Below are 15,416 nucleotides of genomic sequence, written 5' to 3' on the forward strand. Positions count from 1 at the left end.
AACATAAATGAAGAATGGATGTGAGGACACTCAAAGAAATGGCACTCTTAGTGGTCCAAGGTGGTCAAGACCCAAGCTTGTGTGAAGAAAGTGCTGGTGTTTCTAGATCGAGAATGTAGAGATCCAGTGAGGAGGTTGGTGTCAGGGGCAGAGGATGGGAAAGGAGACAGGTTGGACAAGGGTCTAATGAGGTTTAAACCCAGTGCTGTGAATAGTAAACCGGTGAGGAAGGGCGAGCCAGCTAAAGGATTCTAAGAAGGAGAATAAAGATTAATCTGAGAAATGGTTTGTTTTAGCAGCAAAGGTTCTCCACTCCTCCCTGTCAGTCACAGAAACACAATTAGGAGAGACTGTAAAACGAGAATGAAAGAGATGTTACCGGAGATTGGTACTATTTTTTTTGGTGCCCCCCCCCCAAAAAAAATCAAGAGCTCAAAAGCTGCTGAAAGAAAAATTATGTGTATTTAAAAATAAAGAGATAAACTACATGAGCAGCTGGAGAGAAAGTTTGAGTTTCTATGGAAACCTCTCCTAAAATGTCTTCCTCAGTCAACAGAGCCAACTCCCCAAATGCCAGAAAGCAGTAGAACATGGGCTGGAGCAATTCTCCTTGAGCTGCCACACTGAGTGTGACCCTGGTCACTGGAAGGGGAAGGCTTTGAGATGGGTCAAGGATTCCTCACCTGACACTTCTCTCCTGCAGATGACTGGGAAAGGGCCTCTGGGGACCTGGGGAGAACATGGGGTATTTCCTTGCAAGGTGCTAAGGCAAGGGTGCCAAGGATGAAGTCACATTGCAAACAAAAATAAAAGAAAACAAAACTAGTCTTCTAGTTTGGCCACCAGGAAATGATATATGGCTCGATGGTAAAATCAGGCGGATGCCTGGAGCCTGTCCCTGCCCCAGCCCTATGGGATGCGAAGCCTGCGCACCCTTCCAGCATCCCTTTGTGTAGTTCTTCCCCTCACTCAGCTTCCCCATCCCCCCTGCGGTCCTCCCTGCTGTTTCTTCTTCAGGGTTTCAACTTGATCTTCCTTTGCCTGTGTTGCTTCCCCACCTCAGGTCTGTGCATAGCTGGCTCCTGTTCGTGTCTTCAAAGATCCCTCCTTGCCCTGGCCGGTTTGGCTCAGCAGTTAGAGCGTCAGCCTGCGGTCCAGAGAGACCCGGGTTCGGTTCCCGCTAAGGGCACGTATCTCAGTTGCAGTTTGTCCCCGGCCCTTGTTGGGTCATGCGGGTGGCAGCCACTTGATGTGTCCCTTTCACGTCGATGTTTCTCTCTCTCTCTCTCTGCCTCTCTCTCCCTCCCACTCTACCTGAACGAAAAAAAAAATGTCCTCAGGTGAGGATTAAAAAAAAAAAAATACAAAGAGCCCTCCTTGCCCCCTTTCTCAAATGCAGCTTTGTATCTTTCTCATCCCATGGTATCTCTATCATATTATCTGGTAGTTTCACTATACCCCTTGCAAAGAGCATCTTATATTTTTTTACCTGTTGATGCGTTGCCTCTCCTCAATATGTACACTCCGTGGGAGCCAAGGAACCCGCTTGCCTGAGAGCCCCAAGTCTGAGAAAAGTGTCTAGTGGAGAGATGGCACTCAAGAAATATTGAAAGAATGATTCCTGACAATAAGTTTGTCACACTGTAATTGGGATGATGAGGATGGGACATACACACCTGATGTTGATGTTACACAGCTCTGGGTGACCGAGGGTTAACTAATCACCATGTTATCAAGGAGAACTCTGCATGAGGAGCTTCCTAATAATAAAAAATCATGTTAAACTAATGAGGTGTTTATTGGATAATTTCTTTACGGTAGGCTCTAATATGAATAGCTATAGAATGTAAAATACCTGTCTACCTGTAGCACAATCTCTGAAGTGGGCCTTGCGATCCCAATTTTCTGGTTATAAAGATAGGATCAGAAAGGCTAATATAGTGAAATTAGATTTTGAACTAAAGTTGATCTAATTCTTAACTTCAGAAATATACGTTTTTTTTTTGTTTGTTTGTTTGTTTGTTTGTTTTTGTATAGATAGATAATTTTTGGAGATGAGACTTCCTGAGACAGATTTGGGTAGAAAATAGCAAGTATGCTGGATCTGAGTGGTCATGGAGTGGGAGCAGGGTCCTTGGGGAATTCCCAGAGCATCGGAAGCAAGAACATGTGTAGGATGCATGAGAAAAACAATTTGGGTGCTCAGGTTGTGGACTGAGATCCCAGGCCTCTGTGGGTCACCTGGTTCTGAACCTGGAGCCATCTAGGGCTACTGATGTGGTTGAGGTGAGACATGATAAGAATGAGGTTGGCTGGATGAGGTTGGACTAGATGACATAAGATCCTTGAACCCCAAAATAAGAAGTTTCAATTTACGACAACATATTTTAGATACGTGTATATGTTTTTCAATTGTGTTAGCCTACCTTACCTTATTTCATTTCTGTGGAATGCTTCACAATTTCGAAAGAGAGTTAGTTCATAAACACCCACATCCCTCTTCATACACAGGTGTTATTATACTCATTTTAAAAAAGAGGCAACTAAAGAGATAAACCAAAGAACTTATATGCACAACCAATTGACACGGACACTGGGCTTGGGAAGGCAGGAGGGAGGGTGGGAATGGAAAGGAGGGGGTGAATGGGGGAAAATTGGGGGACATCTGTAATACTTTCAGCAATTACAAAAAGGCAGCTGAGGCTGGAAACACTGTTGCCTGGCTAAGGGCAGGAGCAATGCTGGTTCTAGAACCCAGTGCCCAGACTCTTGAGGCTACACTATTTTCTTCAGGTGAACAATTCTTAATGTTTAAAAGTTACTTTTTATAGCGACCTAAAATATTACCTGTGTTTGTCTGCTTTACAGTTAAAAGTTAAGGAGAAGAATCATAAATCCTTTCCTTTAAAACAGATGTAAATGTCAGCATCGAGTCCTCAAAGCATGAGTAAATTTTGCAAGGAAAAAACAATTAAATCATGTTCCTCTCCTCCTAACCATTTATATTCTTTTGAATTTAATTCTTTTGTCAAAGTCTTTTTATACAAAAAAAGAAAAAAAAAAAAAAAAAAAAAAAACATTGGCTCCATTGTGTTTTCTATAAATGATACTGCGAGTCAACATGAAATTTTCCCCATTTGTTAAAATAAATTAATGAGTCATTCTTCCCACAGCTTATTTTTATGGTAATATTGGCAAATCATATAACTTCCAAGCCACCATTTCCACTCATTCATCCCCTCTCTCCCCTTTCCCTTCCATGAATGGTGTTAACAATACCTTTCAGCCTGCCTTTGCCATTTATTGTGTGGTCTAATGACATAGTGGGTTTGAAGACACCGTGTACATTTCTGAATGAAATTGAAAGCATGATAGTGTTTTGAACAACCTTTAAAACACACACACACACACACACACACACACACTAAATCATACTGTATTATTTATGTCTGTTCCTAGAATTATTCCCGGATACATTTGGTTTCAGGTCTCTTCCCTGTTCTTCGGCCATAGTTGAGTTTGTCAACATCCCCCTTACTTGGCAGTTTTAGACATCACACTTCATTGCTCTATAGTGCACAGGAGAAGGAAAGGCACAGGTATTCCTCCCGCTGGGTTCTAAGTGGCTCTGTCACTGTGGTATGATATCGGGAGTGGCATGAGGGAAGAGTCACAAATACATAGCTCATGGGACCAGTGGGAGCTCAGGGATGTGTTTAATTTGGTTAATCTATTTTAATTTTAAAACAAACAAACATTGAACCAATTTTAAAAGCCAGAAAAGTATCCACAAACATCCACATCTCTGGCTTTCCTTGGAGTATCGGACCACCTGATAGTGCTGGGTGCTTATTCCTCATTCCCTGTTCCCGTTAGCTGGGCACAGCCCTTCGGAGATGAGGGGTATGCGTGTGCCAACCTTCTAGCTGCTCCACCGCTTCCAGTTGTGCCCCTGAAATAAAAATCTGGTGTCAACTTCTATTTATCATTGGATTTGACCTCTGTCTTTCCTACTGCGAAGAAACGTGTCTCTCTCAAAAGCATGAAAATGAAAGATAAACGAGGAAGATGGCGTGTTTCCTAAAAGTGAGACAGCATGCTTGTTGGTGGAGATGCAGAATATTCCTGTGTGTGAGATTCCTGCAGTGTCTCTGCCCTGTTTCCCTCACATCTGGCCTTGATTCATGGACGCTACTTGCCCGTCTCCTGGAGGAATTTGAGATTATCGCCCTCTCCCCCAATGCTTCCGCCTTGACCATCCTTTCCTTGAGGCTAGTGGGTAGATACTGGCTGTTATATTCATTCTCCATCCCTGGAAGTTTACTCTTTTAACTGAAAAATGCTTCACTGACTTAATATTTTCTTTCTGGGGCAGAGATCTGGGTGGAGAAGAAGGCAGTGTGTCTGTTTCGATCCCAAGCTCTGGGGTACTGATTCCACACCATTACATCGCGACTTCTGCCACATACGATGCAGGGCTCTTCCTGCTCCGGAGAGTGACGGGAACTTTCTCCCTCCCCTTCCTTCCCCTCTGACTGTCTCAGGAATTCTGTGGCCCCAGACACCTCTCCTCCCCATAATCCAGGCCTGCACATGCCTGCTTTTGACTATAATCCAAATTGCCTTTTCCTATGTTCTGTGGGAGTTGAGTGGTGGGTGGAGTATATCCCAGCAAAAGTGTACTTTTGTAGAGAGCTTTTAAAATGTTGAAAACATTTCATGAGAAATTAGATAGTAGATACACCCCCGACAATGATTTTCTTCATATTGAGAAATAGAGCAGTGTGTATGTTGTGTCTCCTTTTCTTGACCTTTTTGTTTTCTAGGTGAACTGCACAACACAAAATACTTCTCTAACCTGGAAATAAAACTGTGAGTGAGGGAAAATTAAAAGCTCTCTGCATGATCTCATTTGAACTCTATCAAAAAAGATTTTAGGTTAGTACACAGGAGTGAAGCATAAAACGAAGACAATGGAGCATTTGAATACCTTTCCTTCCACCCCTGACCTGTACCTCTTGTTGGACCCTGACCCACCGAGCAGAATCCTGGCTTCTAGGGTGCTATTGTTTGATTTTGTTTGGGGATTTTGCATTGTCGATCGGAATACTCTTCCAGGGATGACGCAATGATAGGTGGATTCTTGCTTCTTTTGCTTCCTGCCCTGTCTGGAAGTAGAATGCGGTTCAGCAGCCCGCAGGTAACATAGTGAGAAAGGTGAAGTGTGAGACAAGAGGGGGCCAGGGGCTGTTGTGAGCTGGGAAGTAGGTGCTCTGTTTCTGGACAGTGGTCAGCCTGACTTAGTAGGTCATTACCAGCAGGAGTGCAGGGCTAGTCAAATCTTATTCCATGACTTTCAAAGTAAAGCTGAATGTCCAGGTTGGAAATAGGAGGTGCTCTGATTATCGTGGCATGTTACAGTCACGAGCAGCAGTACACGTGGCCTCTGGTGCAGGGTGGAAAGGAACTGCTGCCTGCCAGCCCTGTGACTTCCCAAGTCATTAAACTTCTCAGGCCTCGTTGTCCACCTGTTGGAGGGCCTGGGGTGAAGAATGATACCTGCCTGGCAAGATTAAGATGGAGGATGATAAAACAGGGTAATATATTGAAAGAATGATTTATTGAACGCCTCCTTTGTTGGGGTTAGCTAAAGGACTAGGAGAAAGAAACAAAGAGTTCTTAGTTGTGAACAGCAGATGCTACCTCTCATGAAACAAAAAAGGAATTTAGCCCGGCTGGTGTGGCTCAGGGGATTGAGCATCGGCCCATGGACTGAGAGGTCCCAGTTCGATTCCTGATCAGGGCACATGCCTGGGTTGTGGGCTCGATCCCCAGTAGGGGGTGTGTAGGAGGCAGCCGATCAATGTTTCTCTCTCACATAGATGTTGCTATCTTTCTCTCCCTTCCTCTCTCTAAAACATCAATAAAACGTATATTTTCTTTAAAAAAAAAAAGGAATTTAGTAAGGAGATCTGAGTCTCCAGGGAGACAGAAGCAGGTTCAGAGGCTGTGCAACCAGGAACATCATCTAAAGTCACACAGCAGGATTGGCTAAGATGTTACTGTCGCTGGAACCCGGATGTCTCAGCTTGTACTCTTGCTGAAAGTGGCAATCCTGCACACAGCCCCATGGACACAGTGACCAGGCATCACATTTACCACCCAACGCAGGAAAGCCCCCAGTTCTCCCACCGTGAATGGATAGTTCAACATTCGGCGCAGACACGTCTGGTTGGCAGAGCCTGGGTCTTGTACCCAAGCCCTCACCACAAAGAGCCTGGGAAGGAGACGGTGTGTGTTCTAGCTCCTACGGAGGGACTCGTGTTGGGGGTTCATGAAATACAGGATTTCTTAATAGAAGAAGGAGGTTTAAACAGTACCAAAACAAAAGAACAATGCCTCCTAGGGTTCCGATCCTCAAGGAATTTATAGCCTAATTGGAAACAGATGACCATGTTTTAAATATGCTTCGCAATTGTAACCTACTCCTGTCCTACATTAATGGACATTTACTTAGCCAGCTCACTACTCTCCACGTATACCTAGAAAGATTGTCCAGTGGACGTTCTCCTGGGACATCTATTTTCTTTGTGGTGCCCAAGGCCCCAGAATCATTTTTTGTTTTTGTTTTTATCTTTGGTCTTTCCTCATCTAAAAAGTACTAAGCAGACCAGGGTGCTACGATCCTCTCTAAGAATGGAAAGCTAAAAATACCCTGGGGAGAGAGCCGACTCCTTCCTGGCTGCACAGGGCCAGTCCATCTGCAATCCATCTTCTCTGTCTACCCTCACTTTCACACCTTTGTCTTTCCCTGGGGGGCTTTAGAAGTGATGACAGTGTCTTGCAAATTTGCAAACTAATAAAAAAGGCCTCAGACTCTTTTGGTTTATGGATCTTACAGTGTTATAGTCTGTGTCTCCATGACAAGATGGGATTGAACTCTAGATGGTCTCCAGGCTTGGCACCTACCCAGTGCAGAAATCGCATTACAACAGCTTAACAATCCCCATGAGATTATAAACTCCTGAAAACAGGAAATATGTCTTCCATTACCATAACTTTATCCCTGGTGGCATGTATGCGGCTCATAATTGGCCTCAAATATTTGTGGAATGCATGATAATTCATTAGTCACTTTTTTTTTGAAACTTGCAAATCAAAGAATCTCAAATTCCAAATAGGTGAAGCAAGACACGGTCTTAAGATTAGAACATGCGATTGTGAAATCTCAGGGTGCCTTCAGGCACAGGTGGATCCAGGAACTCTGCACTCTCCCATCCTCAGTCTTGTCTGTAGGGATGCATTCCTTTTGTGACATGCCTTTCCTCTAATTTACCAAAAACTCCAGTAGAAAAAAAGTTTTATCCTCATTACTTCCACAAAATAACTCCAAACTGAATTCAACTGGAAAGCTGGGTTACAGGCTGATCCAGGCTGAGTCTATTGAATGGCTTGGTCTGTACCACAGATTCACACTTGGAGTCCAGGTGAGCCCAACCAAGTTTTACAGGTTGAGAATGCAAGAACTTGGGTTCCCTAAAGCAAAACTGAGCAGACAAGAGAATATGCACTGGATATAGTGAGTTGAATAGTGTCCCACTCCCAAAACCTGCGAATGTGACTTTATTTGGAAAAGGGGTCTCTGAAGATGTAAGTAATGATCTCAAAGTGAGATCATCTTAGATTGCCATGGGCCCTAAATCCAGTAACTGGTATCCTTAGGAGGGATGCAGAGAAGACACACTGAGGAGGCGATGAAGATGAAGGCACAGGTTGGAGCAATGTTTCTACAAGTCACGGATTGCCAGCATTCACTGGAAGCCAGGGGAGAGGCACTGAACAAATTTCCCATCAGAGGCTCCGGAAGGAAGCAACACTGCTGATACCTTGATTTTAGACTCCTGGCCTCCAGAACTGTGAGAAAGTACATTTCTGACGTGTGAAGCCACTCGTTTGTGGTACTTTGTTATGGCAGCCCTAGGACACAAACACGCTGAGCAAGTAAAAGCAGCTGAGGTTTACTGCAGGCATCACCTATTGGTTGCTCTGGTCTACAGCGTTACCCTGCCAAGAGATAGGGCTGGGATTGGTACTGACTCCAGCCTGCATTGACTTCACTCTCAAGGCCAATCCTGCAGGAATCCAGCTGTGCTGTCAGCCTCTGTGGGTCACCTCCTTTAACAGACAATGCTGCATCCAGCTACCTATTGCATCAATAAGAAAAGATGAGACAGGCCCACAGGACTGTGGTGTCTGCCTGGTAGCAGGCACACAGCTAGAGGCTGACAGAACAAGGCTGCACTGTACTCTCTGCTTCATCCACTCGTAGCTCCTAAGATGTGGAAACTACACCTCTGGACAGCCTAGATGCGGGCTCTCCTTTGTCATTACAGAGTGGCCGTGCAGCAGCTCTTCAATGGCATCTTCCGGTGCTATGATGACTGCGGGGAGAGGGACCCGATTGCTGCCACCCATGGCACTACCTGGATGTGAATGTTTGAAAGGCGTGGGGGGATGTCCTCTTTTTCTTTTAAAGTTCTTTTCCCTTTTCCTGAGAATAGGAAACGGCTGATTCTTATGCTGATTCGTACAAGTGTGTTATTTTTTCCAGCTCATTAGCTACATTTGTTTTCCCCTTTTTTTCTGGGCCGTGAACAGCCCTGATGGAAGGGAGGATGCTGGCACGGTTTGTTGGAGGCTGCAGTCAGCATCCAGACCAAAGCCTGGGGGGAACTGGGGCCTGGATGTGCCAGGACTAGAATGACAAGCATTCATGTAACCCTGGGTTTGGGTTCGTAAGTTTTGGAGGGCCAGGTGGACGGATCTACTGATAGACGGAGTTAAAAAAGAAGTATGTTAGTCATAATCCTATCTTCAGGACAACATCATGGCTTTTCATGAGATCGAACATCTTTAATTTGTTTTAAATCCCCTGTGAGGAAGGACTGAAGGAAGAATGGAGGAGAGAAAGATAGGAAGGAAAGGGTAGTTTTTTAAAATTTTGGTTAAAGTAGAAACTATCACAAGTTAACTAACCTGCTTTTTAATTGAATTCAAATATCAACACCATTTGCCTGTAATATGCACACACCCATCAAGGACTAAATTATTGAAAGAAAGAAAAAACACCCACACAAGAGAATGTCATTGATTTATCCAGTCCCATCAAATACAAAGCGTTAACACTGCATATAAAAAGGCATCTTTAGTCTGTCGAGCGAAGAACATTTTAGGTGAATAGCAAAGTCAGTCTAATATTTGATTTTACATTTTTAAATAGAACCGGCTTGCACTGGTTTGAAGGCAGGGTATGGAGGAGGAGACCTAATGCAGAAGCCAAAGCCAGAGTCATTTCACCCCAGGCCTTCAGCTTCCCATGGCTGTTACAGTGCTGACTTCGTTACAGAGCCCTCTGCTGTGGATTGCTATGCTTTTCCCTTCTCTCCATTCTCGGCTTGACTGTCCCCTCCCTCCTACCTTCTCCTCTTGTCTTCTGCAAAAGTGGCATGTGTATACACACACACACGCACACACACACACATGCACACACATTTTTAGGGATCTTACAGAAGAAAAGATGATTCTGTGAACCAGCGAGTCTGAATGCATTGCATGTGTGTGTGTATGTATGTATGTAGGTTATTTATTTATTGTTCTTTCCTGTTCTATGTTAAAGCACTGTAATACCACTTGGAACTAGGGGCTTATCAAGCACTTCTAAGAACTCTCTGTGGCTTTGATTTAATGAAGGCATGACGTCCTTTCTCAAAGCTACCTTGTAGCCATACGGTGCTACAAACTGTGACATTGGTGGCAGAGATTTCTGGACAAGGTTCCCTGGAAGATATGCGACAGCATGTAGCTGAATGACCTCAGACAAGTCACTGAGCCTCTCTGGGCCTCCTTTTCCTTTCTGGAAAAGGGCTGCACCCGGTGATTGCCAAGGTCACTAAGGGCTCAGAAATTCCATGATTTGAGGTCTACCTGTGAGGATTATTAATAAAAACAGCAGCTCCGATGTACTGAACACAAGCTACATTCTGGTCTCTGCGGCGAAGCACCTAGGAGCCCCTGGTCCATTTCATCCCCACACCAACCTAGTAACTAAGAAGGTACTATTCTAACCCCACTCTGCGTGTGAGGACACGGAGGCTTCGGAACGTTAACAGACAGGTACCTCTTCTCTGGGTCCTTGTTCTTCACAGCTGCCCTATATTGTACATTTTATTCTAGCGTATGTTCAATTTATTAAACGGGATTTGAATTAATGAGATTTTGCTGAACTAGGGAACATTTCTCTCTTAATGTCTTCCCATCCATCCTGCTAATTGGTCTTATAATTTTAGGCTCAGGCTTTCATCCTGCTCGACTTGGAAGGATGAGGGATGGCCAAAAGGGCATGGGTACCTGAAATGCTTATTTTGACCTTTCTCATGAGGATCTTTACTCAGAGTTATAGTCCTCTGTCTTAGGAAGGGACGTCCGACTGTTAAGCACTGTGACTCACAATGTGGTTCTCTGATTTCAAATCCGAATACCCCTGGATGCAGTTACCCCAATCCATTATTAATGAGCCAACGTCTGATACCCTGTCTCTGCCTCCTTCCCGTTCACGACTCCTAAGCAGTCACACTGTGAGCATCTACTAAATGTGCTTTTCTTTCTTGCAACCAAAAGGGTGGCTGCCTTTTCTGTGCAGGTGAGCCATGACTCACTGTGTCAGGGAAGAAAAGAGCTCTCCTAGGGTTGCCCTATTTAGATATCAACCTAGGCGTTCAGCCTTCTCATGCTCTCGGTCGCTACTTGCTTTATTTCTCTCGGTCTCTCAGCATCTCTCATTCTCAGGTTCCCTCCCACACATGTTTTTAGTGCTGGCACCCTCTGCTAACATCTAGAGAGGGAGCTTTTGAAAATCGTTGTGTTCCTGTGGCCTGGAGAGAAAGTGCTGCACGGGAGCTCTTGCCGGGTCTGTGCAGGACCATCAGGGACCCCTGGAGGCTTAATGCAAAGAAGTAGGTGTAGCCTTTCAGGTTTCCTTGTCATCCAGGGTTCCTTGGGGAGTTTTTAACTAGAGTCCCTATGATGTGTTCTTTGGAATTTTTTTTTTTTTAAAACAAAGAGAGGAAGGAAGAAAGAGCCCACAGCTCTGGAGCATGAATTAAGCAGGATATATTGCAATTACCTTCTATGCCACCCAGGCCCTCACACCCGTGATATTTCCCTTTTCTCTTTCGTGAAACCTCAGCACATGGCAATGACTCTTTGTTCTAGCTTCTCATAACCTGTTCATTTTTGCATCACCTGGGTCACCCCAAAAGTTTATAAATTTTGAGATCTATAGAAGAGAGGCCCACAAAAAAGAAGAAGAAGAAGAAGAAGAAGAGCACTCACTGTGTGCTCCTCAGTCATCACTGTCCCCAAATGCTGTGAAACTGTCCCCAAATGCTGTGAATGCATCATTTCTTGTAATCCTAACAGTAATCCTAACAGGTGGTAGGAGAGTTCCCGTTATACCTATTGGGGAAGGAGAGCTGGAGAAACTACTTTGCCCGAGGTCACACCAGTGGTAAGTGGAGGAGATGATAGCAGAACGTAGGTCTCTGTGGGTTTATTCCACTGCACTGGTACCAATCTGAAGGTGACTGATCTCTTCATTGGACTTCCTGTAGAAGTCACCAGGATTCTCTAAGGAAACAACACTATAGGGAGCATTATGTTCTCTGTCAGGAGCAGCACGGGGAAAGGGACGCGTCATGCGCTTGGAACTACTTGGCAATATCCGGTGAGGACGGAAAGGTGCACGCTCTACCACCCAGCTATTGTACTTCTCAGCATAGAGTCTAGAAAACTAGCACCCTGTGCAGAAGGACGAGGTCGAAGAATGACTACTGCATTATTGTTGCCTTTGTGAAAACTGGAAACAAGTTGAAAATGTATTAATCACTGAGTAGATTAATAGATTGTGGTGACATCATAAAATGCAACAGGATGTGGCATTTATAATAAATGAACGAGGTCCAGATGCACGAACATAGATATAATTCAAATCTGTTGCTTTGAAAAATAAAGTGGTGAGAAGAGATAACCATATGAAAATTTTAAAAACACACAAAATATGTTAAATATCTGTTATCTGGTGCTATGTACATATATAATAAACTTAAGAACGTGGGTGGGAGAGATGCAAACCTACTTCACAATAGTAGTTTTCTGTAGGAAAGGAGAGACTGGGATGGGGGATGGGGGTGCTCAGCAGAAGGGGCTCCAATGAATTTATATCACTGTTTTTTGGCAACTAGAAATTACAAACAAGTATGGGCAGATATTTGGTTGTTAAATTCCAGATGATAAGCATGTGATTATCTCTTATTAGTCTGTTCTCGGTACTTTCCAATGTGTTCATTTAGTGTAGAACTAATTGTTTTCACAGGAAAAGCGTCGGGATGGTGTTTCCCGGGCTGTTTGTCCCTCCCAGGCCCTGGTCACCGGGGCCTGTCCCTCTACGTTCCGGGTCTGAGCCCGAGTGCGGAGTGAATGCGAAGCTTCTGGGCATTTCAGAGGCTCCTTCCCGTCATGGCTGCACCTTCACCGGCCCGGACGCTCCCCACAGCAGACCTGCTACTGGTTTTTTTCCTGAAACTGGAAAAGGCAAAGGCTCTGTCAGTCTTGCAGGCAAGAGAAATGGACTCTAAGTAGTGATGGTCTTGCGCCCTCTCTAATTCTGTCTGCAGAGGCTGGGCAAGCCCAGATGTCCAGAGAAGGGAGCTGGTGTGGGGACTTGCTGTCTGCCAAGCCTGTGCCATTCTCCCAGACCCTGCCAGGGGTGCCGGTCAGTGTGGCCCCCGCTTCCTGCGTGGACTGCCTTCCTCTTATGGGGCATTTTAATCCAAACACAAGTATCTTCTGCTACAATATTTCTTAGGCCCGGTCAGCCATGATTTTGCTAAATTCTCAACAAACACTGTCTCTCCCTCCCCTCCCTCCTTTCCCGGCCCCTTCTCTCCCTTCTGTCCTCCTTCCTGCCCGCTTCTATTTTCTCTTCCCCCCTCCCCCTTTCTCCAGCTCCCTCCTTCCTCTCTCTCGCTCCCTCACTTCCTCTGCCCCCTCTCACCCTCTTCTTCCCCAACCCCCACCCTTTCCAGAGGACCGAGGGTCTGGTCACCTTCCCCTCCTGCACATTTCCAGTTATATAAACTCATAAAATCCTTATAAAGTAAACCCTGTCAGGTTTCTGTCCTTTCCGGTCAAAAAAGTTTCTAAATGTCATGGAAGCTTTGGCCAAAGTACGGCTTTGACCTGGGAACCTCGCATTAGGTGACCAAGTAGGGACACTATTCGGAGTCTTCCTCACCAGGTAGGAGAATCTGCCTAGTGTTTGTGAAGCCGCCGAGATACACAGGAGAGAGGGCAAATGTCAGCTGCTGCTGCTGCTGGAACTCCATGTCGGGTGACAGGGCCAGGGGCTGGGGATGAAGCTTTGCCTTCCTGCAGGACCGAGGATGACTCGCTCAGCATCTCTGTTCTTCCAGGACAGGTGTCCTCTTCCTGGGGAAGCACACTCCCTGGGAGTTGTAAGGGGACCTTTCAGTGTTAGCATTTCAATGCCGCACGCTTCCCTTTCCGCGACACCAGCAACAGGAAGTTTAGTTTATTCATAATGGATGAGGATCTTATTTCCGTGCAAGGAAAACGTGTCTTCCCAATAAGTCTTTCAGTGATTCTTTTCTGCACGTTTCCAATTCACTAAGACGTATTCAAGTAATAATCTCTACAACATGGTGAAAAACGAGGCAATAAACACGTAATGCGATTGATTAAATGAAATAAGCCAGGCCATTTGTGGAGTGGGAAGCACAGAGCTGGAGAGAGTAGGATGACTACTTAAGGATCCGAGATGTTTCTCTTTGCTGTTCTTCCCGATAAGGAGGCCAGTGTGGGGGGCTCAGCAGCAGAGGTCTCTCAGGAGACCCCGACAGACAGACATCAGGCTTGGGGTTCAGCAAACCATGTCTCTTGCTGGCTTTATTTAGAGCAATGTAGTCTGGGAAGTCCCAGAGACTGCGAGGGAGGAGCTATGAGTTTTATTCTCAGGTCTGGAACTATTTCTTGTCATGATTTGGTCTTTGTCTCTCTGGGTCTTAAATTTTCAATTTTAAAAATGTCTAGGTTAAAGAAGACCCACTTTTGCTTCTAAGTAACTGAAAGAAAAGTGTGGCATTCTACTTCAATAACTGTATTGTCTATTTTTATGTGGATGCATATTTGCAGATTCGCTTTCTATAGTTTTAGTTACTCACAGAAAACATTAAATGGGAAGTTTCAGAAATAGATAATTCATAGGTTTGAGATCACGTGCTGTTCTGAGTAGCATGATGAAATCTGGCGCCATCCTGCTCAGTCCAGCTGGGAGGCATGTCATCCATTCGTCCAGCGTGTCCACGATGGGTGCTCCACCTGCCTGTTATCAGATCAGTTATGGGGGGGGGGGGAGACCACTGTCATATAACTTTTACTACAGCATATTGTTTTACTTCTATTTTATTATTAGTGACTGTTAATCTCTTACTGTGCCTAACTTATAGATTAAACTTTATCATAGGTATGTGTGTACAGGATAAAACAGTGCATGTAGGGTTCAGTGCCATCTGCTGTGACAGCATCCTCTGGGGGTCTTGGAATGTACCCCTGAAAATAAGCGGGGCTACTATATTAAGGACCTGGGTTACTTATTCTCTACTGCTGGTACTCCCATGGACCTACCTACCCAAACATTAACTAAGGGGATTTGGGCTACCTGATGAGAAGGGAAGGGAGTATGACAAAAACTGAAATAGGGGGTATATACCACACAGGTGGGGAGTGACTTTAGAGAGAAGGTAAATACAGGCTGAAGGAGAGGGACCCCAACTGACAGCAGTCTGAGGTGTTCTGGGGATCAGCTTCTGAGGACCAGAGAGTGGAAGATGATGCTCTTGAAAAGCTTTCTGTGGGTTACATCATAGAACTCCCTTAACAGTCTTGGTCAGACTCGGGTGAATACTGGGTTACTTATATCGCTGGCTGCTGGAATATGTATCTTTAAATAGATTCTGACCTTCAGAGAGCCACCTGAGGCCCTAGAAGTTATGCAGGTTACACGTGCCAAGGTTTCCCCAAGGAAAGCCTACTGTTCTGGTGGGTACCTTTAGATTTCAAGGGTTTTGACTGTAAGTTGTCGGTTCCTTCCTTCACCTATTATGCAATTAGGTGGCAAGAAATTTAACTTCAGCATCCAGAGGGAAATGAAAGTAAGGGAATGGAGTGCTGGGAATAAGGCTGACCCCTGACTTCAACATTGGAAAGGTGAATTATTGGGCCAATTTACTCAGACCAGGCAGAGCCAAAAAAAAAAAAAGCAAGATAGAATTTTTTTTTAG

This window comes from Molossus molossus, unplaced genomic scaffold (genome assembly GCF_014108415.1).
Source record: "Molossus molossus isolate mMolMol1 unplaced genomic scaffold, mMolMol1.p scaffold_m16_p_4, whole genome shotgun sequence".
Lineage (NCBI taxonomy): Eukaryota > Metazoa > Chordata > Mammalia > Chiroptera > Molossidae > Molossus > Molossus molossus.